This window comes from Cetorhinus maximus, chromosome 17 (assembly GCF_964194155.1).
Source record: "Cetorhinus maximus chromosome 17, sCetMax3.hap1.1, whole genome shotgun sequence".
NCBI lineage: Eukaryota > Metazoa > Chordata > Chondrichthyes > Lamniformes > Cetorhinidae > Cetorhinus > Cetorhinus maximus.
Genome location: NC_135895.1, coordinates 92,352,087 through 92,367,626, shown reverse-complemented (window position 1 = coordinate 92,367,626; position 15,540 = coordinate 92,352,087).

The following is a 15,540-nucleotide window of genomic DNA, read 5'->3' as shown; positions in this document are numbered from 1 at the left end:
GCAATGAATACAATATGCTAAATTGAAAAAAGTACTGGAAAGAGTGTTTGGAGACTTGGTCTGAGAGGAGCTGAAAGAGCAGGTCGTACACACCCTGCAATTGCTTGGGAAGGTGCCTTAGGGAGTGGATGAGGTGTTGGGGGTGATAAGAGGAGCGGACAGGGTGTCACAGAAGGAATGGTCCCTTTGGAATGCTAACAGGGGAGGGGAGGAGAAGATGTGTTTGGTGGTGGCATCATGCTGGATTGGGTGGAAATGGCGGAGGATGATCCTTTGAATACGGAGGCTGGTAAGGTGGAAAGTGAGGACAAAGGGAACCCCTATTGTTATTCTGGGAGGGGCAGGAGTGCGGGAAATGGACCGGACACGGTTGAGGGCGCTGTCAACTACAATGGGAATCCTCGGTTCAGAATAAAGGAAGACATGTTGGAAGGTAGCATCATCAGAACAATGGAGATGGAGAAACTGGGGGAATAGAATGGAGCCCTTACTGGAGCAGGGTGTGAGGACATGTAGTCGAGGCAGCTGTGGGAGTCAGTGGGCTTGTAGTGAATGTTACAGACAGTCTACCCTCCCAAGAAATGGAAACAGCAAAGTTAAGGAAGGGAAAGGAAGTGTCGGAGATGGACCATGTGAAGGTGAGAAAAGGGTGGAAATTGGGAGAAAAATGGATGAATTTTTCCAGTTCCAAACGAGAGCAGGATGTGGCACTGATACAGCCATCAACGTACCAGAAAACGTTGTGGGAGGGGGCCTGAGTGTGACTGGAACAAGGAATGAAGATCATGCTGGGCTATCAACGGGGCCCACAGTCCATTGTCAATGTTCTATCATCCACTCAAATGGACCAAGGTATCTGCTCCAATTCATTTCCATGGGGGTAGTAGAGCCTTCACTTAACAATGCTACTGGCACAGCTTGAGTGAAGGAACATCAGCCAGTGGCAAAATACAGGTTAAAATCTTCAGACCAAAAGAAAAATATGGAGAAAAAAAAAAATCAGTTTTTCATTATTTGACACAGCTAAAGTCCTGGCCCACTGGGACCAAGACTCCAGTCATTTCAAAAATATTAACATAGTGGCATTATGAACATCCCCTAATGATGCCGATCATTCCACATTGCAAAACCCAAAGTGGCTGGATAAACATAAAATCCCCACATTAACAGTAAGACATACGGGCCTTAAGCCTAGCACAAACCATCAGAAATAGGTCAGCGATCACTCTGCTGTCCTGCAAAATTCCATCCACCACATATGCTGAACCTTTCAGGTGGTTAACCATCATTGATCCATCATTGATATATGTCACTGTGCAGATGTATCCAGCATACAATTCAGTGCTGAACACGCATCCTCAAGTTAATGAAGAGAATAGAGTCAGGGGTTATGTTTGGAAAGGAACATTCCTGCCTTCAAAACACAGCTGAGTTTTCATAAACTGGAAGCCCTATTTCTTGAGCAGAGAATTTAATCCCACAGAAGTCAGCAGATGCATTCTTTACTGCAGAAACAATCTATGTTATAAAAATGGATTAAGCTGACAGGGGCTGAAATGCAGCAATTTGGAAAAGTGCACCTGTTTCTGGGACAGGCATGGGCGGTGAAAATTGTATCAACCCCGGAACTGAAACCAAGCTGAGCCTAGTGGCACTGCATTGAGAGTGATCTGAAATCGAATGATACTGACCGGACATGGGCCAAAGATAGGAACAGGAACACTATCACAGTCTATTTATTCTCTCTCTCAGGCTGAATGGCTATTTCCAACTGCACACATCAACTGATTTTAGCTTAAGCGTATTTGAGTCTCCCCCTGGGAGTCATGGAGCTCTCATGAAATGCCCCACTAAATGTCCTAATTGGAACTTAAAATCTCCTCAAGTCTCTGATTAAGTGAAAATGCTCACTGACACACCTACAGACCTAATATTATACAGTCATTAGTTAGATCAGGCTGTAATGTAACAGGTCTGCACATGTTTGGCATAATGACTGCAGATAAATTCCCTTCAAATTGACGTGTAATTATCGCACTTACAGTAAACACTCTCAGCATGTATCCTCTTATCATTTATCTGGTATTTATGCTAAATGTAGCCTGAGAGTTTCATCACAGATCTGTGGTGCCTGTCTGCTGCCAAACCATTCCAGAATCTTGCTGTAGTTTGAGCTGGGCCTCTCCTAAGATTTGCAGAGTGAATTGAATTCAATGCCGGAACTGGTGAATTTTTTGCCACCTGGCTCTGCCAGTGGGAGGATTAGATATTTCCTTTGAGAACCATCTGATCTCATCGATTTGTATGCATTCCCAATATAAATCCACAGACACAACCACGAAACCTGGAACGATGAACTCCAATTTGAAATTCATTTCAGGTTAGGTTGCAAGGCTAACTTAAGACTAATCACGAAGGGTCACTTTTACCCTGCAGTTGGCATGCAATGTTTGGCAGGTTCTGCACTACCCACTCTTTGGTTCCATGCTGGATTAATGCCAGGTTAGTCAAGCATGTACAAAATAGCAACAACTTTCATTTATATAGCACCTTTAACATGGTGAAACATCTCAAGGTCCTTCACAGGAGCATTATCAAACAAAATGTGACATGGAGCCACATAAGGAAATATTAAAATAGATGATCAATGGCTTGGTCAAAGAGGTAGGTTTTAAGGAGTGTCTAGGAGAGAGAGAGACAGAGAGATTTAGAGAGAGAATTCCAAAGCATAAGGCCTGGTTATCACTGCGGTGGAGCGATTAAAACTGGAGATGCGCAAGAGGCCAGAATTGGAAGGAGTGCAGAGATATTGGAGGTTTATAGGGCTGAAGGTGGGGAGCTGGTTAGCTCAACTGGCTAGACAGCTAGCGTGTGGATCAGATTAATGAAATTGGTAGCTCAGTCAGGGTCAGATGTGACACCATGATTGCAAACAGACTGGCTTAATCTCAAACGGTGGTCAGGGAAAGGGGTGGAGTTGGTAGCTCGGGAACGGAGTCTGGTACAGGGACCGAAGACAATGGCTTTAGCCTTCCCAGTATTTAATTGGAGGAAACTTCTGCTCATCCAGTACAGGATGTCAGATAAGCAATCTGATAATTTAGCAACAGTGGAGGAGTTAAGAGAGGTGGTGGTGAGGTAGAGCTGGGTGTCGTTGGCATACCTGTGAAAACTGACACTCCGATTTTGGATGATGTCACCGAGGGGCGGCATGTAGATGAGAAATAGGAGTGGACCAAAGATAGATCCTTAGAGGAAACCAGAGGTAACAGTGCAGCAGGAGGATGAGAAGCCATTGCAAGCGATTCTCTGGCTACAATTAGATTGATAATAATGAAACCAGCTGAGAGTAGTCCCACCCAGCTGGACAACAGTGGAGAGGCATTGAAGGAGGATAGTGTGGCCGAGGACTGAGGATAGATTGGGAAGGAAGAGTGGGGGGAAGCTTTACCTTTGTCACTGTCACATAGGATGTTATTTGTGCCTTTGATAAGAGCTGTTTCAAAACTGTGAAAGGACCTACAAATTTGCACTACATGAAAAATCTTGAAATTACCGTAAGGAGAGAAACATGATGATCTGATTTTAGCAGCGCTGTATTGGCAGCCACAAGAAAGAAATGATAGTAGTGTCCAATCAGTTAGAACAGTGACAGAATTCACTTACATCCATCCAGCCAACTTCTACACAGCAAGCTCCCGCAAACAGCAACGTGATAATGACCAGATAAATTGTTTATGTGATGTCAAGAGGGTGCACTATATGGAATTAATCTGATATCTCATTGGCTGGTTTCACATATTAAACATTTCAAAAAGGGACATTTCATTTGAACACAAAGACATCGAATTAAAATGGCTGCCAATTTGCATTTGTATAGCCACATTCCATTTCGTGGAGATGCAGGGCCGATTCTATAGAGGCCCCAACAGACAATGACCTCCCTGGGAGTGTGAGAAGCTTCCTTCCTATCTCATCCAAATGGAAGAATGAACCATTCGGGAGTTAATTGCTGGATCATTAAAAATGAATCACGTTGGCTTTCACAATGGATAAAATGAGCTGATCAACTTCTGTTTAGAATATAAAACCAACATGGAGAGAGGTCATGTGATACAATCTTTTGTGTGGATGCTTGAATTTGGGATTTGGCAGAGGTTTTCTATCTCCTGGAGAGAGCGGCTGTCTTTTTCCTTCCCTCCCTCTCCCTCTCTCTACAAGATTCCATCTAAGCTTTGAACCCTGTTTTGCTGAGTTAAAAGTTTATCTATTTTCCTACAGCAGAGACTCTCTGCTGAAAGCCATTGAGTTTCTACAACAGTGTTGCCAGGAGAAAATGGGTAGATCAGGCAGGACTTTAAACCGACGATCTCTGCTGAAGAATCATTGCCTCCGGATAGAATCAGTGGATATTTATCAACTTTCCTTTTTTATAATCTGCACTTTAACTTGGCCAAGTTTAACATATGATTCTCTGTAAAGTTGTATTTTCGCTGCATGCTTGAGGTTTGAGTGCGTGTGTTGCACACGTTAATGGGAAGTAGGATGTATTTGTACATTTTTAATATTTTTACTTGGGAGATCTTTAGCACAATAAAACTAATCCCTTACGTGTTTAACTCAAGAATACCTGTCTGGCTTAATTCTTACAAACTGTACACAGTCAAGAACATACCGAATTGACAATACAGCATCCTTTTAAAATTCAAAACTTCTGCTACAAGCAAATGAGGAGTGGTAAAAGAGAGGGGGCATTGCACCCTTCCGCACCCCCTCACCTCATCGTAACAGTGATACTCATTGAGGCATAAATATTAGCCAGGGCACTGAGACTATTCCACTGCTCTGCTTCAAAATAGTCACATGGGATCTTTTATGTTCAACCAGGTAGGCAGATGGGGCCTCAGTTTAACTTCCCATCCAAAAGACAGCACCTCCAACAGTGCAGCACTCCCTCAGTACTGCACTAGAGCATCAGCCTTGATTTTTGGCTCTCAAGTCCTGGAGTGGGCCTTAAACCTAAAACCTCCCTGTTTTTTAGCTATAAGAGTGCTACTTACTGAGCTACAGCTGATTCTACATCCCCATACGAGTAGATTCGAACTTACAAGACAAAAATTCAGTGTGGGATTACCGATTGTCATCAGTTTTGTGGTTAGAAGTAAAGTGCCTTTGCTTGTTGAAGGATAGCTATCCAAGTCATTGAAAAGTTGGCAGGACATAGCAAGACCTTTTAAATAGAATCAATAACAGAATCACCGAATGGTTACAGCATGGGAGGAGGCCAGTCAGCCCATCATGTCTGTGCTGGCCCCCTTTGGTTGCAATTCACTTGGTGCCACTGCCCTGCTTTTTCCTGGTAGCCCTGCACATTTCCCTTTTCAGATAAGGATCCAATTCCCTCTTGAATCCCTTGATTGGATCTCCCTCCACCACACTCTCAGACGGTACACCGCAGAACCCAACCTCTCACTGTGTAAAAGAAGCTTTTCCTCATGCCGCCATTGCTTATTTTGCCAATGAAACGCCAGGGTTTATTTTTAAACTTCCTGAGGACTTTCATAAAGCATTGTAGTTTTTTAGTAACTAAATTTGCATTGTAGTTGTTTTTGGGGCTAAAGGTTACCTTTTCCATTAGTATCATCTTAGTTTCACTGAATAGTTGTGTATCTTGGGAGATCTTAGTCATTTTTCTGTGCCCCAGCTAACTTTCCAACCATTCAGATTGATGACCAGAAATGTATGGCCTTCAACACATCGGATTTCCTGATAAATATCCATTATGTGTTCAACTCCATGCTGTAAGTGTGCAATTGGAAAATTACCCCTTTATTGTCGAGCCACACCCATAGCAAAGGCATCAATGCCTAGAGCTGGTTGCAGTGTGGGGAGAGGAAGAGAGTTTCAGGTCGATGACCTTCCATCAGAGCTGCGGAAAGTTAAAAGGGTTTTGAGCAATGGGTGGTGGGTGGTGGGGGTGGGTGGTGGGTTGGGGGAAAGTGACAAAAGGCAGATCTGTGATAGGGTGGAAGACATGAGAGATTGAGTGTCAGAAGAGTTAGTCACAATGGGAATGGAGATGGGACAAGCCTGACCTGCTCAGTATTTCCAGCATTTTATGTTTTTATTACAGACTTCCAGCACCCGCAGTATCCTGCTTTTAAATTGTTTAAGAAATCCTGAATTAGACTGCCACTTAGTGCCACAAACAGCAAATTACAGCATTTCACTGGAGATTTAACAGAATCCAAATTTTGTGAGCAGCAAGGAGCATTTGAAGAAAACTATATTGGTGATACAAATTTTTTAAATTGATGAATGAATAATTTGGATAGCAAGAAATGCTTTCTGTGAAAACTGAATAGGAGGCACCAGGAATACCAGTTATATTTAGGAAATAAAAACAGGAAATGCTAGAAATACTCAGCCGGTCAGGCAGCATTGGTTATTAAAAGTGGTTGGTTCAGATTCTGGAACATGTTTTCATTGAAGAGAGATATGCAGAATTTTCTCATTCTCACAACTAGACGGCCTACATTCAATTACTGACCGATGCTGGAAGGAATGTGAATGAGTCTGAGTTGGACTCATTACGGCACAGAAGGAGACCATTCAGTCCATCGAGCCCATGCCAGCTCTCTGTGTAGCAAGCCAGTGAGTTCCGTTCCTCCATTCTGTCCCAGTAGTCCTGCAAGTTTATTTCCCTCAATCTCATCCAATTTCCTTCTGAAATCATTGTCTCCACTTCCACCATCATTGTAGGCAGCGAGTTTCAGGTGATTACAACTTGCTGCATAAATAAAGTTCTTCTTTGCATCCCCCCTGTATCCTTTGCCCAAATATCACATCCGTGTCCCCGAGTCCTGGTGCCACCAACTAATGGGAACAGCTTTTCCTTGTCCATCTTATCTAAACCTGTCATAATCTTGTCCACCTCTATCAAATCTCCCCTCCATCTCCTTTGCTTCAAGGAGAACAAACCCAGCTTCTCCAGCCTAACCTTCTAGCTAAAATCTCTCATCCCTGGAACCATTCTGATCAATCTCCTCTGCACCCTCTTAAGGACCTTCACATCCTTCCTAAGTGTGGGATGGCAGTTAAGATGATGGCTGGTTGGGGTGGGGGTGGGGGGGAGGGGGCAATCACTCTACTTTTCTGATACATTCCCAGCCCAGCTAACTTAATACGCATCAAAACAGGTTCAGGAGGGCTGCCCCACCAGGCAGGAGGGGGTCTACTTTATACTGTGTTATATGTTGGTTTGACTGGCTGAGGAATGATTGCTGAGACGTTGGTATGTCTAAACAATAACTGGTTTATTAGATATAACTGATCTATACACAGATATATATGACTAGGTGTTACGCTGCTGAAGCTTAGGAACACTCTCCCCTGGACCTTTGGTCATGTGTTCTCTTTGATAGGACCAGTCCCTGGGCGAGGCTCCCCCAAATCATTGTGCTCCTGGGTGAGGAGGGATGAACTGGCTCCCCTTATTTATTCAACCCCTCTCAGCAATAAGGTTAATTTTAAATAAGTATCCCTTCTCTCGTGGACTCCTTTTCCCAGTCCAAATGTATTTATGTTTTAAAAAGAGCCAATTTAACCAGGCTTTCTTGAGTCAACGAAAGAGTGAGTTTATTAGTTACTAAAATGCAAGTAAAAATAATAAAAAATACAACACACACACACACACACACACACAGATTAGAAATGAGAAGTGAGCCCAAAAATAAAAGGTAAGAAAGATATATGAATCAGTCTTTGGCTTGTCCATGAAGAGTAGATGGTGAAATATTGGGACCGTTAAGTTTGGTGATCCTGGTAGAGCTGGCTTTGGCAGTCGAGCTGTTGGTTTGGAGATTCTTGGTTCTGCAGGTTAGCTGAAAGGAGTTGTCCTGTTTCCTTTTCGGCTGTGGCTTTGCTGACTTGTGACTGGCTCCCAGCAATTGGAGAGAGACTTTTTACCTGCAAGTGCAGGAATGTCTAGTTGATGCTCTCTGGCTGTGCTCTTCGTAGCACAAACTAGCACCAGAACAGAATACCAAAGCCAGCACACAGAGACCAGTATTGCAGTTGGCTTTTAACCCCTTTTCTTGTGTATTCCTGGAAGGGGAAAACAAGCATGTCTTTCACCTAGAAACTGCTTTCTTTCAACCCAGTTCATGTCCACAGTTTGGGATATAACTAAACAGGAGATGGTTTCAGCTGTGCTTGTGATCAGTTTTTGGAATTGCGTCTCTTCCTTTGAAGTGTATGTGTCTGAACTAGGCCTTGGCACCTTTTCAGGTGAGACATCCTGTTCTCTCTGTACTAGTTGGTGAAGTGTAATCCACATCGGAATTTTCCAGGAAGTGGTTATTTTAGTCTCAGCCAGCTTTTGCTTGTATGTCCTTTTTAAAAAAACACATATCTTACTGAAAAGTTCAATATATCCGTAAGCAATTTGGGGCTATAATCCATGGTCAGGACATCTTATATCATCGTTATGGGAGGTGCTATTTGTACAATCCCACACATTAACCCTTACCACCCTAAAACTACATCTACACTCCACCCCCAGGTCTTTGACCATATATTTTTCACATTCGTATTTTACTACTACCCCATCTCCCCGCAAATCTCTGACTTCACAGATTCAGTCTGTCAGGTGACTTCACAACTTGCTCTGATCGTGCTCTTGTCAGACCTGGAGGATCAGTAGTTTCTCTTTGAACTTCTTTTTCTTGACTTGGCTGGTCTTCTTTTAGAGTTGTGGTATCTGGTTCTTTGTTAATTTCTCACTCAACGTCTGGTTCTTCCAAATGTGTGACTGAGGGTTGTCTTTGAGGAATAGAAATAAGATTCCTACAATTTCTTTGTATAGTACCTTCTGAAGTATGTACTAAATAAGATCTCTGTTGAATGTCATCTCTCTGGATTATTGCTCTTTCTTTGCCTTGTGCCATACCCATACCTTGTCTCCTTCCATCAACCTGGGTAGATTCCTTGCATGGTACCTCTGGTTATAGTTGGAAGCCTGTTATTTTCGATTGGACTGCTCCCGTTCTTGAACTCTTTGGTAATCCTGGACTTCTGGCCCTGGAAGTAATTTTTTGGGTAGGATGGGAAGCTGTGTTCAAAGCTTTCTGCCCCTCAACAGTTTGGATGGTGCCAACCCACACTGCAGTGGAGTAGGCCTGTACGTTAGGGATGCCATTGGAAAATCCTCATTCTTCTTTAACAGGCCGATGATGGTGCGGAGGCCCCTTTCGGCCTAACCATTGGATTTTGGACATATCGGGGAACTTGTGATTTGCAGGAATCCACAGTTATCCACAAAGTGGCTGAAGCAGTCATTGGCAAATTGTGGATCATTATTGGAAACAACCTGGTCCGGAATGCTGTGTGTTGCAAAGACTTCCTTTCAGGCCTGGACAATGTGTCCGCTGTCATTTGCAGCTTGCCCTGGACATATACTGTTTTATAAGCAAAGCGCATTAATCTCAACTGGAATCTCTGGGGTATTCTGGTAAGTTCCTCTTCATCAATTTGAAAACTAGGGGTTTGTGGTCTGTCTCTATGACAACTTTTAATTCGATGATATAATTCGAGAATTTCTCGCAAGCCCATGTGACTGCAAGGACCTCTTTCTGTATGACTGAATACCTCCTCTCAGTGTCAGGCAATGCCTGAGACACACAGTAAATCAGTTACAGCACCCATTTGGTTGCTCTTGGTAAAGGACTGCCCTGGACCCTGTAGATGAGGCATTGGCTGCAATTGTGGCTAGTAGGTACACCACTGCTGGGGTTCCTCAGGGTTGTGTCCTTGGCCCAACCGTCTTCAGCTGCTTCACCAATGACCTTCCTTCCATCATTAGATCAGAAGTGGGGATGTTCGCTGATGATTGCACAATGTTCAGCACCATTCGTGACCCCTCAGATACTGAAGCAGCCCATGTCCAAATGCAGCAAGACCTGGACAATATCCAGGCTTGGGCTGACAAGTGGCAATTAACATTTGAGCCACACAAGTGTCAGGCAATGAGCATCTCCAACAAGTGAGAACCTAAACATTACGCCTTGCCATTCAATGGCATTACCATCGCTGAATCCCCCACTATCAACATCCTGGGGGGTTACCATTAACCAGAAATTGAACTGGACCAGCCATATAAATACTGTAGCTACAAAAGCAGGTCAGAGGCTAGGAATCCTGCGGGGGATAACTCACCTCATGACTCCCCAAGGATGTCCACCATCCACAAGGCACAAGTCAGGATTGTGATGGAATACTCCCCACTTGCCTGGATGAGTGCAGCTCCCACAACACTCAAGAAGTTTGACACCATCCAGGACAAAGCAGCTCGCTTGATTGGCACCACATCCACAAACATTTACTCCCTCCACCATTGGCGCACAATAGCAGCAGTGTGTACCATCTACAAGATGCACTGCAGGAATTCACCAAGGCTCCTTAGACAGCACCTTCCAAACCCACAACCACCACCATCTAGAAGGGCAAGGGCAGCAGATCCATGGAATGTCACCACCTGGAATTTGTCCACCAAGCCCGGCACCGTCCTGACTTGAAAATATATCGCCATTCCTTCACTGTCACTGGGTCAAAACCCTGGAACTCCCTCCCTAACAGCACTGTGGGTGTGCCTACACCACATGGGCTGCAGTGGTTCAAGAAGGCATCTTACCACCACCTTCTCAAGGGCAATTAGGGATGGACAATAAATGCTGGCCCAGCCAGCGAAGCCCACATTCCACAAATTAATTTTATAAAAAGAGACAGGTGGTAATGAGATAAGATATACGGTGAAAATAGCATTTTCTTAATTTGTTGAAATGCCAGCTCCCGATGTGAAACCCAACCCTATGCTTGGGCCTTTTTAGTAGCTGTCTTAAGGATTCAGTAACTTGCACTAGGTTCAGCAGGAATTTTGCCAACTGATTAACCATACCAAGGAATTATTGGAGATCGTGGATGGAAGTAGGGATTGCGGATTGACTAATGGCTCTTGTTTTTTGTGGGTCTGCTGTAATGCCCTTGCTACTAACAATGTACCTTAGGAAACAGATAGACATTTTGGAGAATTCACAGTTTTCATTAAGTGTCAGGCCTTCTTCCTGTAGATGGTTCAAAACTGCTTTAACCCTCAGGTCATGTTCTTCGGCAGATTGACCGTGGACTAGGATGTCATCCATGTCACGTATTACTCCTTTGAGGCCCTCTAGAATGGTAGACATGGTTTGTTAGAAAATCTCCGCTGCTGAGGTTATACCAAAGGGTTAAAACAAAACCTCCCGGATTAATGTATGTCGTTAGTAATTTTGGCTTCTCATCCAATGGCAACTGCCAAAATACGCAGTTGGCATCCAATTTTGTGAACATAGCAATCTTGGGCAGCTTCGCCAAGCTTTCGTCCACGGAAGACATCGGATGAAGTTCCCTTGTTAAGTTGAGTTAAGTCTACACAAATGCAAAGGGATCCATTAGATTTAGGAACCGGAACCATTCCAGAACACCAGTCTGTAGACTTAGTGACCAGAGAGTTGATTTCATCCTGGTCATCTCTTCTAGTTGTAGTTGGACTTGTTTCATTAGTGGGTGTGGTACCCTTCTAGGTGTGGAAAGACACACAGGTTTAGCATCTTTTCGCAAAGTAATGCTACATTCGGTCGTAAGCTTTTCAACTTAGAAGGGAGAATTCCTGATTCCGTAGAACATACAATGTTTCCAATATCAGTTTTCCTTTGTACTGGAGTGTTGCCTGTAACTCTCCCTTGACATTTAGTTCAGTCCCTCCTGGACCATATAGCTGGCTTTCTGTTGGCTACAGGCACTTTGTTGGTAGCCCAGTTCTTTGTCGGATAAAATCATTACCGAAAGTATGGTTGCTAAATTTGCTGATGATACTAAGATAGGTAGGAAAGTAAGTTGTGAGGAGGATGTAAGGAGGCTACAGAGTGATATAGATAGGTTAAGTGAGTGGGTAACAATTTGGCAAATGGAGTATAATGTGGGAAAATGTAAATTTGTCCATTTTGGCAGGAAGAATAAAAGAGAAATATATTATCTAAATGGTGAGAGATTGCAGAGCTCTGAGATTCAGAGGGATCTGGGTGTCCTAGTGCATGAATCACAAAAGGTTAGTATGCAGGTACAGCAAGTAATTAGGAAAGCTAATAGGATGTTATTATTTATTGTGAGGGAAATTGATTACAAAAGTAGGGAGGTTATGCTTCAGTTGTACAGGCTGTTGATGAGGCCACATCCGGAGTACTGTGTATAGTTAAAAACAAAAAACTACTGCCGATGCTGGAAATCCAAAACAAAAACAGAATTACCTGGAAAAACTCAGCAGGTCTGGCAGCATCTGATGACGCTACCTTCAAAAACAGTTCCTCTGACATGTCCTCCTTCTTCCTTAACCTAGGTTTTCCACCCACGGTCGTTGACAGGGCCCTCAACCGTGTCCGGCCCATCTCCCGCGCATCCGCCCTCACGCCTTCTCCTCCCTCCCAGAAACATGATAGGGTCCCCCTTGTCCTCACTTATCACCCCACCAGCCTCCACATTCAAAAGATCATCCTCCGCCATTTCTGCCAACTCCAGCATGATGCCACCACCAAACATATCTTCCCTTCACCCCCCCGGCGGCATTCCGTAGGGATCGTTCCCTCTGGGACACCCTGGTCCACTCCTCCATCACCCCCTACTCCTCAACCCCCACCTATGGCACCTCCCCATGCCCACTCAGAAGATGCAACACCTGCCCCTTCACTTCCTCTCTCCTCACCGTCCAAGGGCCCAAACACTCCTTTCAAGTGAAGCAGCATTTCACTTGCATTTCCCCTAACTTAGTCTACTGCATTCCTTGCTCCCAATGCGGTCTCCTCTACATTGGAGAGACCAAACGCAAACTGGGCGACCGCTTTGCAGAACACCTGCGGTCTGTCCACAAGAAAGACCCAAACCTCCCTGTCCCTTGCCATTTTAAAACTCCACCCTGTTCTCTTGCCCACATGTCTGCCCTTGGCTTGCTGCATTGTTCCAGTGAAGCCCAACGCAAACTGGAGGAACAGCACCTCATTTTCCGACTAGGCACTTTACAGCCTTCTGGGCTGAATATTGAATTCAACAACTTTAGATCTTAAACTCCCTCCCCCCATCCCCACCCCGTTTCTTCCCCCTCCCTTTTGTTTTTTCCAATAATTTATATAGATTTTTCTTTTCCCACCTATTTCCATTATTTTAAAATCTACAACTAATACCTTGTTAGTCTTTCCACCCCACCCCCACTAGAGCTGTACCTTGAGTGTCCTGCCATCCATTCTTAATTAGCACTTTTCTTAGATAATATCACCACCTTCAACACCTCTTTGATCCTTTTGTCTGTGACATCTTTTGATTATCTGCTCCTATCACTGCTTGCTTGTCCCTACAACCACCCCACCCTCAACTTCTCTCCCCCTGCCCCCCCACCTTAAACCAGCTTATATTTCACCCCTCTCCTAACTATACTCAGTTCTGTTGAAGGGTCATGTGGACTCGAAACGTCGACTCTTTTCTTCTCCACCGATGCTGCCAGACCTGCTGAGTTTTTCCAGGTAATTCTGTTTTTGTACTGTGTATAGTATTGGTTTCTTTATTTAAGGAAGGATATAAATACATTAGAAGCAATTCAGAGAAGGTTTACTAGACTTATACCAGGAATAGATGGGTTGTCTTATGAGGAAAGGTTGGACAGGCTAGGCTTGTATCCACTGGAGTTTAGAAAAGTAAGAGATGGCTTGATTGAAACCTTTAAGATCCTGAAGGGGCCTTGACATGTTGGATGTGGAGAGCATGTTTCCTCTTGTAGGAGAATCTAGAACTAGGGGTTATGGTTTAAAAATAAGGGGTTGCTCATTTAAGAAAGATGAGAATTTTTTTGTCTCAGAGGGTAGTGAGTTTTTGGAACTCTCTTCCTCAAAGGGCAGTGGGAGTAGAGTCTTTGAATATTTTTAAGGCGGAGGTGGATAGATTCTTGATTAACAAGGGGGTGAAAGGTTATCGGGTGTAGGCAGGAATGTGGAGTGGAGGTTACAATCAGATAAGCCATGATCTTATTGAATGGTGGAACAGGCTTGAGGGGCCGAGTGGCCTACTCCTGCTTCTAATTTGTATGTTCGTATGGAGTATGCTTGCATGGCAGTCAAAGGAAGTGCTACAAGGACATTCTAAAGGCTTCACTTTGGGAGTTTTGATGTTAACTTCGAGTCTTGGGAGAAGCTCACCCAGGATTACTGCACCTGATGCAACCAATGAAAAAAACGGTGCTGCCTCCTTCAAAGGCAAGGGCATATCAGAGGCAGAGAAAATGCCTGGAGAGAAAATCCCGAGCCAGCAGCTAGTTCAGAATTCCCCACCTATCCTGTCCTATTTGCGACGGGACCTTCTGGGTGCTGATGGGCCTTAGCAGTCGCATACCCACCAGAACGCTACCAAACATCCCAGATGGTGAACAGGGTCATCTTTGCCTCGAAAGACGAGCAAGATTGGATCCAACTCCAAAGTTGTACAGCATTTTGTGTCCCCAAGAAAAGGAAAAACCACAAAGCATAAATTTATAGTTTAAATGCATTCAAAGTACAATGCTAAAAGAAAAAAAATCACATGCACCATTAACTATATCCCTCATGTTTATTCCCCATGGAACTTTATTCAGCCACTTGCATGTGAAACAGATGACCAAAGTTGCCTTTTATATTGATCCTCTCTATTGGTATGAAGAAAACAATGAAGAGCAGACATGGTCAAGCAGTTCGCACTGCAGTATCAACAATTTGTCTTTATATAGCACCTTTAATGTATTAAAATTACCCGCAGGGGCATCAGAAAACAAAGTTTTACACCAAACCAGAGAGAAAGATATTAGGGCAGGTGGCCAAAAACTTGATCACAGTGCTAGATTTTAAAGAACATCTTAAAGGAGGAAAGGTAATGTAGGCTGTAGAGGTTTAGGGGAAGAATTCCAGAGCTGAGCGCACAGCTAACAATGGTGGAGCAACGAAAATTGGGGATGCTCAAGAGGCCAGAATTAGATGAGCGCAGATATCTGAGAGAGTTGTGGGCTGGAGAGGATTACAGATATAAGGAGTGACAAGACCATAGAAGGATTTGAAGACAAGGATGAAAATTTTAAGATCAAGAAATTGCTTAAGTAGAAGACAGGTAGAAATGTGATCTTAGTGATGGTGCAGATATGTGGCTGGAAGCTCATCTTAGGGTCAGACATCAGACCAAGTTTATGAACCGTCTGGTACAGCCTCAGAGAAACTTGTCCCTGGATTGCTACACCAGAACCTCGGGAGTAGGGATGGAATGGGTGGCAATGGAGTAGGGAACAAAGACAATGGCCAGGTCTTCCCAGTTCTTAATTGAAAGAAATTTCTATCCATCCAGTACTGGATGCAGAATAAAGAGTTTGATCATTTAGAGAAAGTGGAGGAGTTGAGAGAGGGAGTAGAGAGGTAGAGTTGGGCATTCTCAGTGTACACTTGA